Raw genomic sequence first — 20,053 nt, forward strand, 5'->3', positions numbered from 1 at the left:
AAAAATGCAAACAGTGATCCCTGAATCTGACTTTATAGTAGGGTGAGGACTTTTTTTCCACAAGGCTTCTGACACTGCCTCCTATACTCCAACCTATTGGCTGAACCCTCCTATTATTTGGGCCTCAAGTTTTTAAGCTATTAGTCACTAATGCCACAAAGCCCTTCAATGAGTCGACAGCTATTACAAATAGTACAAAGAGTGAACCCCAGAATTCTCAGGGTGTGTCAAGCCTGAATTCACCCTAAAGAAACAAAGTGGTACCCTTTTACCCCAAACCCAGGCTCTCAAGGACAATCAGTGAGGTCCAGTGAAAAGTGCATATCGTAGTACTCATAAACCCACTATAAGGAAGGTACTGTCATAAATCTCATTTCACGTATGAGGAAACTATAGCTCAGAGAGGACACATGATTTACCCTATGTTATACAGCTAAGAAGGTACAGACAAAGGTTCAAATATCAGACCTACTACTAGCTGTGTAAACTACAGGTTAGTTTTTTAACTTTCTGGAGCCTCAGTTTCCTCATTTGTAAAGTGGAGATAATGAGGGACGCCTGGGTGACTCAGTTGGTTAAGCGTCTGCCTTCGGCTCAGGTCGTGATCCCAGGGTCCTGGAATCGAGTCCCGCATTAGGCTCCTTGCTCAGCAGGAAGCCTACTGCTCCCCCTACTTGTGCCCTCTTTCTCTCTCTCTGACAAATACATAAATAAAAAAGGATGAAGTGGGGATAATGATAATTCCTACCTCATAGGGGATCTAAGGATTAAATGAAATATTTTAGGAAAAGTGTCTAACAAGTGCCCGGCACATAGTAAATATGCAATATGGGTTAGTTTTTTTAACAGTCAATATAACAGGGGTTTGACATTATTTCTATATAATAACAGAATTTAAAATACTGAAAGACTACTTAGTCCAATTGCCTATGTAAGTATGAACTCCTCTACCAAATCCTTGATAAGAAGTGGCCAAGTCTCTGCCTGAATACCTACAACGATGAGTAAATCATTCCCTCACAAGGTGGCCCATTTCGCTTTTAGAAAGCCAAATTCTCTACCAAGCCAACGTCTCCCCTCTTGGAATTTCTGTCCCTTGACCACGCAGAGAAAGCCCAGTTCCCTTTCTACATGGCAGTTCTTCAAGTACTTGAAGGCAGGTATCATGTTCCCCCAGGCTCTTAGCTTTGGTCATTTCAGCTCTTCATGTGTCCCATGGAGACAGCCCCAAAGGAGACAGGCCCTGGTTTGAATTCTAAACCTTTCCCATATTTGCTGTGTGACCTTAAGCAAGTTATTTAACCTCTCCGTACTCGTATCTTCATATGTATAATAGGGAAAACAATTTTTGCCTCACAGGGCAGTTATGAGGGCTAAATTATATAAAGTAAAACACTACCTAGCACACAGCCCAACATATACCAGGCCCTCAGCAAATGTCAGTCACTTTTTAGAATGTATTCTAATTAGTAAATATCTCTCAAAGTTAGCCATGATTAAATACAACACCAAGGGATTGGTTTCTGACGGAAACTGCCAGGGCTTGTGTTTTTGAAGCCAAGGAGTTATGTGAGTCCCTCTGCAACTGCAGCCCAAAGATGCAGTGGAATCCGGAAAGGTAAGGATGAAAGAAGGAATTAGGATCATTCAATCAGTGACCCAAAAGAAAGGTAAGTATCACCATATTACATGTTGTTTATGATTCATTCCCTCTTTGAGACCCAGGACTGCACCTGTGGGTCACATTCCCTAATTCAAAAAGGAGAGAAGAAAATAATTAGAAAACAATTTAAAAACTATTGAAGTCATAGTTCTGGGTCTTTGCACCAGTTAGCCCCTCCAAGTCCAAAGATGTTTAGCAGAGAGGTTTAAGATCTTCAGTTGTATCCTTCCAGGTCCTGAAGTCTAGGTGTGTGAAAAAACCCTAATATGATGTCCCATGAGTCACTACTGAGTTCCTTCCAGCTAGAAAATTTGTCAGCTGCATGACAACCCTAATACCCCAAGTGGCAAATCACCAATGTTAATACCATCACCATAATCATTACACATATTCTCTTTCTTTCAGTAACTCCAAGGGAAGGAGTCTGAGGCAGAAATATGGATTGTTGTTCTATTATTCTTCAGAGTTGATCCAAACCACTGCTTCTACAAATTGACGGGTGGCTTGAACGTAAGTGCCCCCAAATGGGTCAAAATACCCCAGTATTAAAGCAGCAGGATCACAAACTATGGCAGAAAAGGTTTTTCCATCTGCCAGTGAAACACAGCAACCTGCAATGAAGATCCATTGTTAAGCCTCAAGAGTCAGCCCAAACAAGCCTTTCTAGTTACTCCCTGGTCTGGGCTAGAGGATCCAGTTATTATACTCAGCAGACAAGATCCAATTCAATCCAGAAATAGCTTAAGTAGTTCCTTCACTTGTGAAGACACTAGCCACTCAGGAGGGACTGTAAGGTACAGAAAAGCTTCGTTCAGACCACTGGGCATACCTGTGCCCTAGGCAGAGATTTCATAATGTCTCTGAGTCCGAGGTGTCCCCTGAATAGTTTCTTCTCAAAACTGTTTCAGGCTCTGTTAAAAGGGAACACTCAACTGCCACTTTACCCTGATCATCTGCCCCATCCTTGGGAAGAATGGGGAAGGTACAGACACCCTATCAGGTTTCTAAACTCATAAACTTGGAGGAAAACTTCAAAGTTGCTCTACCACTACCTCAGGAAGTTAAATAAAAGTCACAGAAGAAAAGGACTTTGAGGAAAACAGTCAAATTAGGCAGTTAGACTTTAGTCATAAGTCCTGATACCTCTTTTCTAGAGACCCTGGTGGTACACCTACAGAGGAGAGTCAGAGGTCACTAAGCAAATTCAATCTGGCTGGCAAGGGGGCGTCCCATTGCAGCTTTCAGGGACAAGGATTGGATCCTGCTGGTTCACAGTCTCTCTTCTATTCTACACTTCCTATTTCCCTTTGAAGTGGGTACTGAATAGCCCGTTCCCAAGTAAAGGCCCTCTGTAAGGGCGTTACAGTCGCCTAGTGGAAACACCTTGGCAGAATTCAGCTTGGTGCCAGGACGGGCCACTGAAGGCATCTGCGGCTGCAAGAAGCCTGGCCACGGACGGGGACGGACACACACACACTCTCACAGAGAAAGAGAGCGGGAGAGCGAGCAAGAGAGAGAGAGAGCGCGAGAGCGAGAGCGAGCGAGACAGAGCGAGAGCAGGAGAGCAGGAAACTAAGAGAGCAGGTCAGGTCAACGTAGCCCTCCCGGCATTTCCACCTGCCCCTTTCTTCCTGAGACCGGCGCCTGATCAGATGCCAAACAAAAACTCCGCAAAAAAGTCCCGTGATGGGACGACTTCCACCTCTCCCTTGGCAGAGCCTCCCTGGACTCCCAGAGCCTCCCCCACCACCCACGTCCCGGCCAGCCCTCCATCCCCACCCCGCCCCCGGCCCATTCTGCCCTTCGCCCCAGCGAGGCCTGCCCCCTCTCGGGACACCCCCGAGCCCCGAGGCTGGCGGCCTCAGGCCCCCCGGGCCGGCAGGGTTGGGGCCGGCCCAGAGCGGGCGGCCCGTGTGCCGGGACTGCGGGAGCCGGTTCTCGCTTCGGCGCCCGGCGAGGGCAGGGGGCGGTGGCTACCAGTACCTGTCAGGCCTCTTTCCAGGACCAGCGGCGGCGCAACTTCAGGAGCCCATGTCCGTCCGGGGGGCCCGGCCCCTCTCCCGGGAAGGGGGGGCGCGGATCCCGGGGAGGGGGCTGGGGGGCCCGGGCAGCTCTAGCCCCTTCCCATGCTCCCCGCCCGGCGCCTGGCCGGGGCCGGACAGCGCCTCCGCCCGCCCCTGCGCACCGCCTCACACCCGCGCTCACACACACTCACACTCCCTCGCGCGCTCTCACACACGCACTCCCCTCCCTCCTCCTCCTCTGTTTATCTCCTCCAGCTGTCTGGGGACCCAGGAGAAGCCCAGCACCGCGCCTGCGCCACGCAGTCTCCGCCCCCGCCCCGCGCCTCACAGCCGGCGGCTACGCTACGGAGAGAGCGTCCGGCGGTTTCCAGAATGGCTAGCCGGGCCCCTCCCCCGCCCCGCGCGCCCGGTCAACGTCTGCTGCCGGCGGTGCCTACTAACCTGCTAGTGGGGGAGCCCCGCACCGCCGCGACCAATCCGCTCCTGCGCTCGCCGGACCGGCAGCCAGTGGGCAGGCGGGAAAGCCAGGGTAAGCCCCGGGGCATCCTGGGAGTCGTAGTTTTTCCCCGTCGAAGAGCCTCTGCCCAGCGGGCTCACCCCGCCCAGTTGCCATTAGTTACCCTGACGCACCTCCCACCCCACATCCAAGGAAAATGCTCCCTCATGTTGCTTCTGGGACACCTCTAACACTTACCCATTGCCCCTCAGAGCCCGACACAGTCTCCTAAGAGCCTCACCAAGACTTCCTTAGATCTCCTGAATTGGGAGACTTTTCAGGCTGGGGCCCCAATGCCCCTCTCTCATCTCCCCCCCCCTCCCCCAGTCGAGCTTCATCTTACGCCTTTCTGCCCTTGGGGGTTGCTGAATGGCACATTCTTCACTCTTGCTCCTGGGCCTGAAGAAAGAGGATAAAAGGTAATCAGTACTACAACCGAGTGGCTTGGAAGGGAGCCAACCACAAACTATGGAAACCCTCAGGCTGACCGGGAGAGAGGCAGGTCCTTCTGAGACAACTGGTGGAGACACTACTGTTCCCCCCTCTAAGGAATAGGCAGTTCCAGGCTAGTGGAGTGCCAGGTCTGACAGGGGAGACACCGTCTTCTCTAAAAAGTTCCCAAGGTGACAAGGGAGGTATCATGCCTGACTCCTGAAGGCAGAGACCAGGCCCCACCCATGCGGCGCCTCAGGTCAGAAAAAGAAGAACTTGTCATCTTCTGAGAATGGTAACTTGTCACTCACCGGTAGGGTGGGTGACATTTGTCAGATAACAATAATTCGCTTTTATTTAGTATTTACTAAATACTAAACACACTATTGAGTACAATTTCTTAGATACTCTTACTATCTGTGTTTTGCAGAAAAGAAAGCTGAGGCACAAAAGCAACTTGCCCTGGGTCACATGGCTGACAAGGAACCAAACTGGGATTCAAACCTAGATGTGCACTACTCCAGAGTCTGAGCTTTTGAACACTACCTGTCCCTTCAGTGAGAACCAGGCAGCACCTACTCTCAGGAAGGACTATACATATTTAGCATCCATAGGGTTTGTTCCATGTGTATCACTCCATGAGTTGCTTTTTTCCTGCTTCTCCTCACATCAAGTGTATAAATTAGTCTGTGAGCTCCCAAGGGGTGGTTTCTTCCCATTTGGAGGAGACAGAACCTACTTGTGAATTCAGCTTTGCGATATGCTTTTCTCCCATAAATGTGGGTCATTCTTGCTGATCTCTCCCCCACAGATGTTCCACTAAATATGAAATATCATAGACTTTGGGACTAGAAGAAAGGTAAGATTATCTCTCCATAGCCCTCCGGGCTCAGGCTGAAATCCCAGCTAGGGTCACTGGCTCAATTAAACTGAATAATAACAAACACGTATGGAACAATTACCATGAGAGGTAAGTTCTTATCCGTGAATTAAACAATCCTCACGAATTGCATAGCTAGGAAGTAGTACCGTTGGATTCAAACCCAGATTATTTGAATCCAGAATTCCCATTTTAAACCCTTACTCTATGCTGGCAATGTCACAGAGGCTCTTAGAAATACCAACAGGGAAGTGTGGGTGACGTGTCTGTGGCTCCTAGCACAGTCTTTGACACAGAGTAGACAGTAAATATTTGTTGGCAGAATGAACTTTTGTTGGTAAGGAACGGATGATAGTGATGTGGTCTTGGGAATATAGGTGAGGTTCGGTGGGGGGAGGTCCGGAGCCGATGACCAAGAAAGAATTCTTGAGACGTCTTTGGTGCAAACGGTGGTTCTAATTAAACCACAGGAAGCGAACCCGTGCGCAAAAAGAGTTGCGGCACAGGGGTCTTAAGGAATGGCTGATTATATACTTGGGAGTTGGGGGAAGAAGGAAAAGGGAGGTTTTAAAAGAACTTTCATATGTTAAAGAGGACCGACCTACCAGATACCTACAAGATACCAGACAGCCTTACCATTGTCAATTTAAGGTTGTTTTCCCCTCTAGCAAGGTATTTACATTAAGATAGGTGGGAGATTCCTGGAAGAAAGTCACAGGTGTCCCACCCAGAAGTGGGGGATGGGAGGAGGTTGCAGGTGTCAGTTTATGCTCTGTCTTCAGCCAGCCTCTACTCCCTCATCAATAGGATGAAGAATATTAGAAATAGCTGAGGGGCACCTGGGTGACTCAGTCAGTTAAGCATCTGACTTCGGCTCAGGTCATGATCTTGGGGTTCTGGGATTGAGCCCCACGTCCAGGTCCACATGGAGCGCCACATCAGGCTCTGCCTGTCCTTCTCCTTCTCTCTCTCCCTCTGACCCTACTCCCCTGCTCATTCTCTCTCTCTCTCTCAAATAAGTGAAATCTTAAAAAAATAATAGCTGCAGCTACAATTATTTTCTTAAAAACATAAAATAAAAATAATTGATTATCGATTTTCTACAAGGAGGTCACTTGCCCTCCCATGCACTCTCTCTTTTCTACATATATAAATATACATGCATATATGCTATATGAGTATATTGCATGTGTGTACATGTGTATAGATATATTTATGTATACGTGCATACATTTATCTATGTACACACACATACATTCACACACGCACTAACTCATTTGGTTCCTATAACCACCTTATGAATTAGGTATTTTTCTTCTTTTTTTAAATTTTTAATTAAAAAAATTTGGGGGGGAATTAGGTATTATTCTTACTCCCATTTTTACATAGAAAAAACAGGCTCACAAGAGAGTTAAGCTCAGAATCAGGCACCCCTCCCAGCCATAGATGTTTTTAGATAATTTAAGAGAAAACTTTCTAACTTATAGAACGGGGCTACTTTAGGAGGTTGTCAGCTCTCTGCTGTTGGTAGTATTCAAGAATAAGATGTATAATCATCCGTCCAGGGTACTGTAGAAGCAATCATTCTATTGGGTAGATATTTAAGTGACTAATTCCAATATTCTCTTGTTTGGCTTTTGGAAGAAGACAAGGATTATTCAAATAAGGCTTGTGACAATGCATGTAGCTCCTTCCTCCCCACCTCGAGTGCCCTAGATAATGCCCCAACTGATCAGCTCTGCAGAGCTAGTCACTGATACAACCATTTTCATCTCGGGATTGGACTCCTGGGCAAAAAGAGGCATTTTCGGGGCACCTGAGTGGCATGGGGCACCTGGGTGGCACAGCGGTTAAGCATCTGCCTTCGGCTCAGGGCGTGATCCCGGTGTGACGGGATCGAGCCCCACATCAGGCTCTTCTGCTATGAGCCTGCTTCTTCCTCTCCCACTCCCCCTGGTTGTGTTCCCCCTCTCGCTGGCTGTCTCTATCTCTGTCGAATAAATAAATAAAATCTTAAAAAAAAAAAAAAGAGGCATTTTCAACCTAAAATTGAAGACACCCTTGTTCTACAACCCAGCAATTTTACTTCTAATATGTTAGAGGAACTGTTGCATGTATGTACAAAAAGCGACGTAACTGTCCTTCTGTAGGGGACAGGATGGATGATGAGTTACTGTTTCTTCATACAGTGAAGTACTACACAATCAAATTATTTATGTGCTATCAAGATAGATAAATCTTTAAAACATAATAATGAATGGAAAAAAGGGAGTTAAAAGATGATGCATTCAGTATGATATTTGTGTAAAATTTAACACAAAAAAATACCACATAGTATAGATATTCACATCACACATGCGGCAAAAGTACACAAATTGAAATGGGAAAGACACACAGCAATTTTGGGAGAATGGTTGCCACTGGAAAAAAGGAAGAAAGAAGAGATGAGGGATGAGGTTTTAGCTGTATTTGTAACATTTTGTATCTTAAAAGAGTAGAAGTAAATACAGCAAAATATTAAATATGAAGCTTTTATCTTGGGGGTTATATTATTATCTGTACTTTTCTGAAAGTTTGAAATCGGTTATAATTATTTTTAAAAATGTTAAAGATTAAATAAGGGGCAAAAACTCCATCTTGACACAGGCACCAGCCTTGTCTAAAAGTTAAAGGTCTATTAAAAAGAAAAAAGTTAAAGGTCCATATTGGTACAGTGGTAATTATTATTATACAAGAATCTCATTGTTTAAAAAAAAACAGGTACTACCTTCTTGTATTTTCTTTATTTTTATTTATATATATATTTTTAAAGATTTTATTTATTTATTCGACAGAGATAGAGACAGCTAGCGAGAGAGGGAACACAAGCAGGGGGAGTGGGAGAGGAAGAAGCAGGCTCATAGCAGAGGAGCCTGATGTGGGGCTCAATCACATAACACCAGGATCACGCCCTGAGCCGAAGGCAGACGCTTAACCGCTGTGCCACCCAGGCGCCCCTTGTATTTTCTTTAGAACCTGTAGTTGCAAACATTTAGGGAGTCTAGTCTGGGTCGCTGTAAGAAAAGGTGGAGACTTGCGGATTTCAGCTGGTCCCTTCATTTTACGAAGGGGAATACTGGCCTACAACAGTTCAGTGACTGGCCTATAGCCACAAATTGCCAAGGGCCCAGCCTGTCCACTCCAGTCCAACTGGTCCATCCAGAGTATCCAAGCTCATCTTAAAGACACTGCGCCTTTGTTCAGTCGTCCCCTTTACTTGGAATCGTGCTCATACTCCCATTTATCTAACCAATCTGTTCTTTCTCTAAAACCCTACTCAGCTAGGCTAACAAAGAATTAGCCAATCTCACTCCCCAAACTGGGGTCTGAATGTTAAAGTGGAGTGGGCCATAAGGGTTTCCTACTAGACACCCTCCGTTCTCTGATCAGCCCTTCCCAGGAAGGCAAGTTCTCTGTCTCACAGAGCAACACATTTCTGTGTTTGAGCTACTCTGATCATTAGGCAGCCCTTAATAACAAAGTTCTTATTTGTCTCAACTCCATTCCCCTTAACAACATAGATTTTGTATATTAAATGAGGTGGTATTTGTGTAAACTGTAAAGGCCTAGGCCAGTTTGGTGAGGGGTAGCAAGAGTGGCAGTCATAATCATCCTTTTCCTCTTAAAAAAGCTTCAGGTGTTGAATACAGCTCTCATGTCCCTAGTGAGTCTTTTCTTTTTCCTAAACAAAATGTATCCATTTCCTTCTGATACAGCCAAAAAAAAAAAAAAAAAAAAGACGGGGGGGGCAAAGATTGACACTAGTGAGGACATTCAAGAGAATATGTCAAGGAATCGTATGGCATTTCCAAAAGAAGCATTCCAAAAATGTCTACACAAGGATAGTCCCATTAGAAGAGTTAGCAGATTGAGACTGTTTTCAGTTGCAAGTAACGTATGACCTAACCAGCAGTGGCTTTAACGCACGGAGGGTGAGATTTCTCACATTAACAAGAGGTCTTGAGGTGGTTGATTGCTGTAATTAGTTCAGCTGTTCAACATAATTCATTTCTATTTTTTTCTGCTCCAGGATCTTTAGTTTTGGTTTATCACTATAGTAATAAAGTGGCTGCTGCAGCACCAAGCATCTGTCTATGATAAAGGCAAGAAGAATGGGGAGTGGGGGATGGGGGGGAAGCATCACTAGTATGCCTTTTATTAAGAAAGCAAAAGCTTTTTAGAAGCTGTCAACAGAGGGTTGTATCTTACTTGCCAGAACTGTCACTACCAGCAAGGTAGGTTTGGGAAAGTCTGGAAAGCAAATATTTAGCATTTCCAGCCTCTGTACTGCAAGAGGAGGCTAAGGACAAGAGATTAATGCATGGATATTGGGCTCGCCACACCAGGAATATCCGCTATAGAACCTTCCAAGATGAGAGTTTGGGGCATAACTCAGAGTCCAGGGGCCACACCCAGATCTGTATGGTTAGACTCCTGGCAGTGCCAGTGTTCCTAGTGTCCGTCAAAATCAGGGAGATAACTTCTCATAATCAAACTCAGGAAAAAAAAAACAGATCAAATATAATCCCAGTGTTGTAATGTACATGGGGAATAGTTAACCTTGCAGACGATAGACCAAGTTTCTTTCCCTAGGGACCAGGTTAAGGCACCAAGGCACTAAACAGCTAAGACTCTGTTACCTTTTGAATGAGCAGGTTATTTAGTCTCTTTATGCTTCTGTAAATAGAGTATACCATATGCCACCATCTACTTGACAAGAGTTATAAATAGAAATTAGCAGTATGTATGTAGAACACATTGAAATTGTGACATTCAAATTTTAAAACACCAATGAATTCGAGGACTAACACTACCCAACCTCAAGACTTTTGATAAAGCTAGAATAATCAAGACAGCGTGGTATTGGCAAAAGCATAGACAAATATATTAATGGAAGAGAATAGAGAACCCTGAAAAAGACCCATACAAACATAGTCAACTGATTGTTGACAAAGAAGCAAAGACTATGTAATGGAGAAGAGGTATTCTCAAAAAATGGTGCTGGAATAACTGGACGTCCCCATACTAAAAAAAGAAAAGAAAAGAATCTAGATACTGCCCTTATAACTTTCACAAAAATTAACTCATAATGGATCATAGACTTAATGTAAAGCATAAAACTATAAAACTTCTTTTTTTTTTTTTAAAGATTTTTTAAATTTATTTATTTGACAGAGAGAGAGACAGCCAGTGAGAGAGGGAACACAAGCAGGGGGAGTGGGAGAGGAAGAAGCAGGCTCCCAGTGGAAGAGCCTGACATGGGGCTCGATCCCAGAACTCCGGGATCAAGCCCTGAGCCGAAGGCAGACGCTTAACGACTGAGCCACCCAGGCGCCCCAAAACTATAAAACTTCTTGAAGATAACTAAGGAGAACATTTAGGTAACCCTGAATGGGGTGATGAGTTTTTAGATCTATGAAAGAAAAACATGAAAACCTGGACATCATTAAAATTAAAAACTTCTGCTCTGCAAAAGACAACGTTAAGAGGTTGAAAAGACAAGCCCCAGACTGGGAAAAAAATTTTTGCAAAACACCTATCAGCTAATGGACTTGTATTAAAATTATATAAAGATCCCTTAAAACTCAAGGAGAAAGCAAACAACCCAATTAAAAAATGGACAAAGATCTGGACATCTCACCAAAGAAGATATACAAGCAGCAAATAAGCATATGAAAAGATGCTTTCAAGAGGCTTAACATCAGATGTCATTAGAGAATTGCAACTCCGGTGCCTGGGTGGCTCAGTCAGTAAAGCATCTTCCTTTGGCTCGGGTCATGATTTCAGGGTCCTGGAACTGAGTACCACATCAGGCTCTATGCTCAGTGGGGAGTCTGCTTCTCTCTCTTTCTCAAGTAAATAAATAAAATCTTTGAAAAAAAAAAAAAGAATTGCAACTTGAAACAGCGAGATATCACTACAAACGTATGAGAATGGCTAAAATCCAAAAAACTGACAATACCAAATGCTGACAAGGATGTAGAGCAATAGTAGTTTTTTTTTTTTTTTGTTAACTAATTGGCTGATTTTTTTAATTTTATTTTTTTATCTAAATTCAACTAGTTAACATAGAATGTATTGTTAGCTTCAGAGGTAGAGGTCAGTGATTCATTAGTCTTTTATTTATTTTATTTAAATAAAATAAAATAAATTTATTTGGTGGGCAGCAAAGCAAGGTTAATTGAGTGATAGCAAAGTGATAGTACAAAGCTTCCAAGGAGGGAGGGGACCTGAGGGGGTTACCACCAGAATTTCTACCTCTAGGGGTTGTTGGCAGATTGGGCTTGTTGGCAGATTGTTTTAATCTGATTAACCCTCCCTGTGCCTGTCACCCAATCAGGTTTTTGTGACCTATCATATGGGAAAGGGAGGAGGGCTCGTTCCAGAGTGGTGTAAAATCCTTTTAAGGGTGATTTCCTGGGGGGGGGGGCGGCTTGTCCTTCTGTGCCTGACTTCCAATTATCCTTCATCATTCCCCCCTCTGAAGAGGTAACCCTAACTGCTGCTAGGGAAGAAGGGCGACAACCAATCATAGCTACTTCTTGCAGTCTTTTTTTTTTTTTTTAAGATTTTATTTATTTATTTGACAGAGAGGGAGAGAGAGAAAGGATAAATGAGGGGGAGGGGCAAACGGAGAGGGAGAAGCAGACTCCCCAGTGGGCAGGGAGCCTGATGCAGGGCTCAATCCCAAGATCCCGAGATCATGACTGGCTGACGGCAGGCACTTAACCAACTAAGCCACCCAGGTGCCCCCATCATTCTTACATAATACCCAGTACTCATTACATCACATGGCCTCTTTAATGTCCATCATCCAGTACCCCATCCCCCTTGCCCCCTTCCCTCCAGCAAACCTCAGTTTGTTTCCTATGATTAAGAGTCTCTTATGGTTTGTCTCCCTCTCTGGTTTCATCTTGTTTTATTTTTCTCCTCTCTTCCCCTATGATCCTCTGTGTTGTTTCTTAAATTCTACACATGAGTGAGATTATTGATAATTGTCTTTCTCTGATTGACTTATTTCACTTAGTGTAATACCTCCTAGTTCCATCCACTGTCATTGCAAATGGCAAGATTTCTCTTTTTTTTGATGGCTGCATAATATTCCATTATATATATATATATCACATCTTCTTGATCCATTCATCTGTCAGTGGACATCTGGGCTCTTTCCATAGATTGGCTATCGTGGGCATTGCTGCTATAAACATTGGGTGCAGGTGCCCCTTCACATCACTACATTTGTGTCTTTGAGGTAAATACCCAGGAGTGCAGTTCCTGGGTCATAGGGTAGCTTTATTTTCAACTTTTTCAGGAATCTCCATATTGTTTTCCAGAGTGGCTACACCAGCTTGCCTTCCCACCAGCAGTGCAGGAGGGTTCCCCTTTCTCTGCATCCTAACCAACATCTGTCGTTTCCTGACTTACTTGTAGCCATTCTGACTGGTGTGAGGTAGTATCTCATTGTGGTTTTGATTTGTATTTCCCTGATGCTGAGTGATGTTGGGCACTTCCTCACGTGTCTGTTGGCCATTTGGATGTCTTTGGAGAAGTGTCTGTCGTGTTCTGTCCATTTCTTGATTGGATTATTTGTTCTTTGGGTGTCGAGTTTGGTAAGCTTTTTATAGATTTTGGATACGAGCCCTTTCTCTGATATGTCATTTGCAAATACTTCTCCCATTCTGTCGGTTGTCTTTTAGTTTTGTTGACTGTTTCCTTTGCTGTGCAAAAGCTTTTTATCTTGATGAAGTCCCAGTAGTTCATTTTTGCCTTTGTTTCCCTTGCCTTTGGAGATGTGTCTAGCAAGAAGTTGCTGTGGCCAAGATCACAGAGATTGCTGCTTGTGTTCTCCTCTAGGATTTTGATGGATTCCTGTCTCACATTTAGGTCTTTCATCCATTTTGAGTTTATTTTTGTGCATGGTGTAAGGAAATGGTCCAGTCTCATTCTTCTGCATGTGGCTGTCCAATTTTTCCCAACACCGTTTGTTGAAGAGATTGTCTTTTTTCCATTGGCTATTCTTTCCTGCTTTGTTGAAGATTAGTTGACCATAGAGTTGAAGGTCCATTTCTGGGCTCTCTATTCATTTCGTTGATCTATGTGTCTGTTTTTGTGCCAGTACCATACTGTCTTGATGATTACAGCTTTGTAATAGAGAAGTCTGGAATTGTGATACCACCAGCTTTGGCTTTCTTTTTTAATATTCCTTTGGCTATGCGGGGTCTTTTCTGGTTCCATACAAATTTTAGGATTATTTGTTCCAACTCTATGAAAAAAGTTGATGGTATTTTGAAAAGGATAGCATTGAATATATAGATTGCTTGAGGTAGCATGGACATTTTAACAATATTTGTTCTCCAATCCATGAGCATGGAATGTTTTTCCATTTCTTTGTGTCTTCCTCAATTTCTTTCTTTCTTTTTTTTTTTTTTTTAAAGATTTTATTTATTTATTTGACAGAGAGAGACAGCCAGCGAGAGAGGGAACACAAGCAGGGGGAGTGGGAGAGGAAGAAGCAGGCTCATAGCGAAACAGCCTGATGTGGGGCTCGATCCCACAACGCCGGGATCACGCCCTGAGCTGAAGGCAGACGCTTAACCGCTGTGCCACCCAGGCGCCCCTCTCAATTTCTTTCTTGAGCTCTATAGTTTTCTGAGTATAGATCCTTTGCCTCTTTGGTTAGGTTTATTCCTGGTATGTTATGGTTTTGGGGGCAATTGTAAATGGGATTGACTCTTTAATTTTTCTTTCTTCTGTCTCATCGTTATTGTACAGAAACACAATTGATTTCTGTGCATTGATTTTGTATCCTGCCACTTTACTGAATTCCTGTATGAGTTCTAGCAATTTTGGGGTGGAATCTTTTGAGTTTTCCACATAGAGTATCATGTCATCTGTGAAGAGTGAGTTTTACTTCTTCTTTGCCAGTTTGGATGCCTTTTATTTCTTTTTGCTGTCTGATAGCTGAGGCTAGGACTTCTAGTACTACGTGTTTTTTTTCTTCTAGTACTATGCTGAACAACAGTAGTGATAATGGACATTCCTGCCTTTAAGGGAAAAGCTCTCAGTTTTTCCCCATTGAGAAGGATATTTGCTGGGGCGCCTGGGTGGCACAGCGGTTAAGCGTCTGCCTTCGGCTCAGGGCGTGATCCCGGCGCTGCGGGATCGAGCCCCACATCAGGCTCTTCTGCTATGCGCCTGCTTCTCCCTCTCGCACTCCCCTGCTTGTGTTCCTCTCTCGCTGGCCGTCTCTATCTCTGTTGAATAAATAAATAAAATCTTAAAAAAAAAAGAGAGAGAAGGATATTTGCTGTGGGCTTTTCATATATGGCTTTTATGATATTGAGGTATGTTCCCTCTATCCCTACACTGTGAAGAGTTTTAATCAAGAAAGAATGCTGTACTTTGTCAAATGCTTTTTCTGTGTCTATCGAGAAGATCATATAGTGCTTGTCCTTTCTTTTATTTATATAGTGTATCACATTGATTGATTTGTGGATGTTGAACTATGCTTGTAGCCCAGGAATAAATCCCATTGGTCGTGGTGAATAATCCTTTTAATCTACTGTTGGATCCTATTGGCTAGTATTTTGGTGAGAATTTTTGTATCCATGTTCATCAGGGATATTGGACTGTAATTTTCCCTTTTGGTGGGGTCTTTATCTGGTTTGAGATCAAGGTAATGCTGGCCTCAGAAAGATTTTGGAAGTTTTCCTTTCATTTCTATTTTTTTTCTTTAAACATTCTTTAAATGTTTGGTAGAATTCCCCTGGCCCTGGACTCTTGTTTTTTGGGAGATTTTTGATTACTGCTTCAATTTCCTTGATGGTTATGGGTCTGTTCAGGTTTTCTATTTCTTCCTGTTTCAGTTTTGGTAGTTTATATGTCTCTAGGAATGCATCCATTTCTTCCAATTGCCTAATTTGTTGGCAAATAGTTGATCTTAGTATGTTCTTATAATTGTTTGTATTTGGTGTTGGTTGTGATCTCTCCTCTTTTATTCATAATTTATTTATTTGGGTCCTTTCTCTTTTCTCTTTGATAAGTTTGGCCGGGAGTTTATCAATCTTATTAATTCTTTCAAAGAACCAGCTCTTAGTTTCTTTGATCTGTTCTACTGTTCTTTTGTATTTCATTGATTTCTTCTCTAATCTTTATTAATTCTCTTCTCCTGCTGGGTTTACGCTTTATTTGCTTTTCTTTCTCCAGCTCCTTTAGGTGTAAGGTTAGGTTGTGTATTTGAGACTTTTCTTGTTTCTTGAGAAAAGTTTGTATTGCTATATACTTCTCTCTTAGGACTACCTTTGCTGCATCCCAAAGGTTTTGAACAGTTGTGTTTTCTTTTCATTTGTTTCCACGAATTTTTTAAATTCTTAATTTCCTTGTTGACCCATTCATTCTTTAGTAGGATGCTCTTTAGCCTCCATGTATTTGAGTTCTTTCCAAATTTCCTCTTGTGATTGATTTCAGTTTCAAAGCAGGTTGGTCCAAAAATAAGCAGGGAATGGTTCCAATCTTTTGGTACCAGTTGAGACCTGATTTGTGACCCAGTATGTGATCTATTCTGGAGAATGTTCCATGTGCACTTGAGAAGAATGTGTATTCTATTGCTTTAGGATGGAATGCTCTAAATATATTAGTGAAGTCCATCTGGTCTGGTGTGTCATTCAAAGCCCTTGTTTCCTTGTTGATCTTCTGCTTAGGTGATCTGTCCATTGCTGTGAGTGGGGTGTTAAAGTCCTCTACTATTATTGTATTATTATCTGTGTGTTTCTTTAATTTTGTTATTAGTTGGTTTATATAATTGGCTGCTCCCATGTTAGGAGCATAAATATTTACAATTATTAGATCTTTTGTTGGCTAGACCTTTTAATTATGATATAGTGTCTTCCTCATCTCTTATTATAGCCTTTGGTTTAAAATATAATTTGTTGGATATAGGGATTTCCACACCAGTTTCTTTTGAGGTCCAGTAGCAAGATAAATGGTTTTCCACCCCCTCACTTTAAATCTGGAGGTGTATTTGGGTCTAAAATGAGTCTCTTGCAGACAGCATATCGATGGATCTTGCTTTTTTACCCAATCTGATACCCTGTGTCTTTTGATTGGGGGCATTTAGCCCATTTACATTCAGAGTAACTACTGAAAGATGTGAATTTAGTGTCATTGTATTACCTGTAAGGTCACTGTTTCTGTATATTGTCTGTGTTCCTTTCTGGTCTATATTACTCTTGGGCTCTCTCTTCACTTAAAGGATCCCTTTTAATATTTCTTTAGGGCTGGTTTAGTGATCACAAATTCTTTTTAGTTTCTGTTTGTCCTGGAAGCTTTTTATCTCTCCTTCTATTTTGAATGGCATCTTAGCTGGATAAAGTATTCTTGGCTAGAGCAATAGTAACTTTCATTCATTGCTGGTGGGAATGTAAAATGGCATAGCCACTTTGGAAGACAGCCTGGCAGTTTATTAGAAAGCTAAACATAGTCTTACCATATGATCCTGTGATTGCACTCCTAGGTATTCACCCAAATGAGTTGAAACTTATGTCTACACAAAAACCTTCACATAGATATTTACAGAAGTTTTATTCATAAGTGCCAAAAACTGGAAGCAACCAAAATGGCCTTCAAATAGTGAGTGGATAAATAAGCCATGGTACATCCACACAATGGAATATTAATCAATAATAAAAAGAAATGAGCTGTCACAAAATATGGAAGCAACCCAAATGTCCATCTATAAATAAATGGTCGAGGAAGATGTGGTATGTGTGTGTGTATGTATGTGTGTATATATATATCCATATATATACCATATATCATGCAGTATTTGTCTTTGACTTATTTCACTTAGCATTATATCTTCTAGATCTGTCCATGTTGTTGCAAATGACAGGATTTCATTCCTTTTTATGACTGAGTTATATTCCTTTGTGCATATATGGCTATATATGGATATATATATAAGGCTATATATCTATATATGTATACATATATAGATATATGTGGATACATATACATATGGATACATGTATCAAAACCCATATTGTTGTACACAATACATCCATATGATTTCACTCATATGTGGAATTTAAGAAAAAACAAACAAAAAAGTAGACTCTTTTTTTTAAAGACTCTTAAATATGGAGAACAAAGTGCTGGTTACCAGAGGGAGGGTGCCTGGGGGGATGGGTGAGACAGGTGAAGGGGATTAAGAGTATACTCATCATCATGAGCACTGAGTAACGTATAGAATTGTTGAATCACTGTACTGCACACCTGGAACTAATATACCACTGTTTGTTAACTATACCAGAATTTAAAATAAAAACAAAAATTAAAAATGTGTGATTAAAAAAAAATGAAACAAGATGAGCAATCAAGCCACAAACGATATGGTGGAAACTTAAATGCATATCACTTATTGAAGGAAGCCAATCTGAAAAGGCTATATATTATATGATTCCAACTATATGATATTCTGGAAAAAGCAAAATTATAGAGCTAATAAAAAGATCAGTGTTTTCCAGGGGTTTGGGGAGGAATTAGAAAGGGAGGGATGGAAAGAGGATTTGGGGGACAGTAAGACTGTTCTATGTGATTCTGTAATGGTGGCTATTACATTATGTATTTATCAAAATCCATATTTCTGTATACAACACAAACAGTGAACCCCAGTGTTCACTATGGACTTTAGTTAATATAACAATATTGGTTCAACTGTAATAAATGTACTATATTAATACAAAATATTGATAATAGGAGAAGCTGTTGGAAAGGGTAGAAAGGGGATATATGGGCCTCTCTGTACTATCTACTCCGTTTTATATAAAGCTTAAATGATTCTAAATAATAAAGTCTGTTAATTGAAAAACAGAGAGAGATGCTTTTTGACACATTTTTTTAAATTGCATTTTGATGCTGACAAAGATGGAGAAGGATGGGCAACTTTGCATACTGCTATAATAAAACAGGGAGAAAGGGGAGAAGATAGTTGCAACATATATAAATGAAAAGAGCTGATGTTCAGAACATATAAGGAATTACTACAAGTCATACACACACACACAAAAGAATTACTACAAATCAGTAAAGACAGATGTCTTCAAAAATAAAGGGCAAGATGGTGGTATCTGGCTGGCTCAGTCAGAGGAGCATGAGGCTCTTGATCTTGGGGTCATGAGTTCAAGCCCCACGTTGGATGTAGAGATTACTTAAAAATAAATAAGTAAACTTAATAAAATAAAGGGCAAGATAAAAATGGACAAGATGCTTGAATAGGCACATACAGGAAGAGGAAATTCATATGGCCATTAAACATATGAAAAATTGCTCAGCCTCAGTCATGAGGTTGCAAATTAAAACTACATGAGATCTCAATACTTACCCACAAAAATGTTTAAAACCAAAGATCGACATTACCAAGTTTTGGGAGGTGTGAAGCAACCGGAACTCTTATTTATTACTGGTAGGAATGTAAAATGGTACAACCACTTGGGAAATCCATTTGACAGTATAAAGTAAATCAGAACATACATGCATATCCTTCACCCTAGCTAGACTGTGAGCATATGTTATATTCATATGTAGAAGAAGATATGCACAAGAATATTCCTGACAGCCGGTAAAATCGTAGCAACCCAAACCTGAAAACAACCCAATAGTCATCAATAGTAAAATAGATCAGTAAATAGGTAGATAAATTGTGATGTATTCATACAGTGGAATACCATATAGCAAGGAGAAGCAGGAAGCTATTGCCACAAGCAACAACCTAGAAGAATCTTATAAACATAACACCACAGAAGAAGCCAGGCATGCTGTGTGAGTCCACTTAAAATTTAGTCAGACTGACATATCTATCATTGAACAGCTGTATAACAGACCACTGAGTAAAGATGACGTAAAGATGTAGTAAGGATGTTGTTTAACCACCATACGTATACAGATAACAAATTAGGGTACTTCCAGTGTCTTTTGCTAGTTTAAACAGTGTTGTAATGGCATTGATTTCATGTAACTTTCCAAACCAGACAATTTCTTGTGAGACAATATAAGACATTTACATATTGAATAAATATGGGATGTACATGATGTAATATTCAATTTCAGAATTTTAGCTGATGGTCAACAGTACAAGCAAAGGCCTGGCAGTAGAACCGTTTGGCAGACAAATGAGGAGACTATCTGAGCTTAGATCTCCCAGAGGACCAGTGTGGATAGGGAAGTTGAGGAGTTTTTTGCGTTCTTGTGTTTTGTGTGTGTGTTGTTTTGTTTTGTTTTTTAAGATTTATTTATTTATTTGAGAGAGACAAAGAGAATGGGGCGGGGAGGAGCAGAGGGAGAGGGAGAGAGAGAATCCCAAGCAGACTCCCCGCTGAAGCCCAGCGCAGGGCTCAATCCCAGGATCCTGAGATTATGACCCAGGCTGAAATCAAGAGCCAGACGCTTAACCGACTGAGCCACCCAGGTGCCCCTAAGGAAGTTGAAGTTTAATGGAGAGGATTAGAAACCCTTTTTGAGGG

The 20,053-nt window shown here is 41.9% G+C and overlaps 1 protein-coding gene across 3 annotated transcripts in view; it reads right to left on the reverse strand.

Moving 5' to 3' along the window:
* The window catches only part of WDTC1 (WD and tetratricopeptide repeats 1), a 68,036-nt gene extending 64,089 nt beyond the window's left edge, over window positions 1-3,947 (reverse strand). For 2 of the 3 annotated variants that reach the window (XM_045782104.2, XM_045782103.2), the window contains exon 1: window positions 3,647-3,947. The gene's annotated coding sequence lies outside the window, so the exon portion shown is untranslated. The remainder of the gene's footprint in view (window positions 1-3,646) is intronic. The other variant, XM_045782102.2, reaches the window with a different exon arrangement.
* Window positions 3,948-20,053: the final 16,106 nt, after the last annotated feature.

Source organism: Ursus americanus, chromosome 33 (assembly GCF_024610735.1).
Source record: "Ursus americanus isolate L20-20 chromosome 33, mUrsAme1.1.p, whole genome shotgun sequence".
Lineage (NCBI taxonomy): Eukaryota > Metazoa > Chordata > Mammalia > Carnivora > Ursidae > Ursus > Ursus americanus.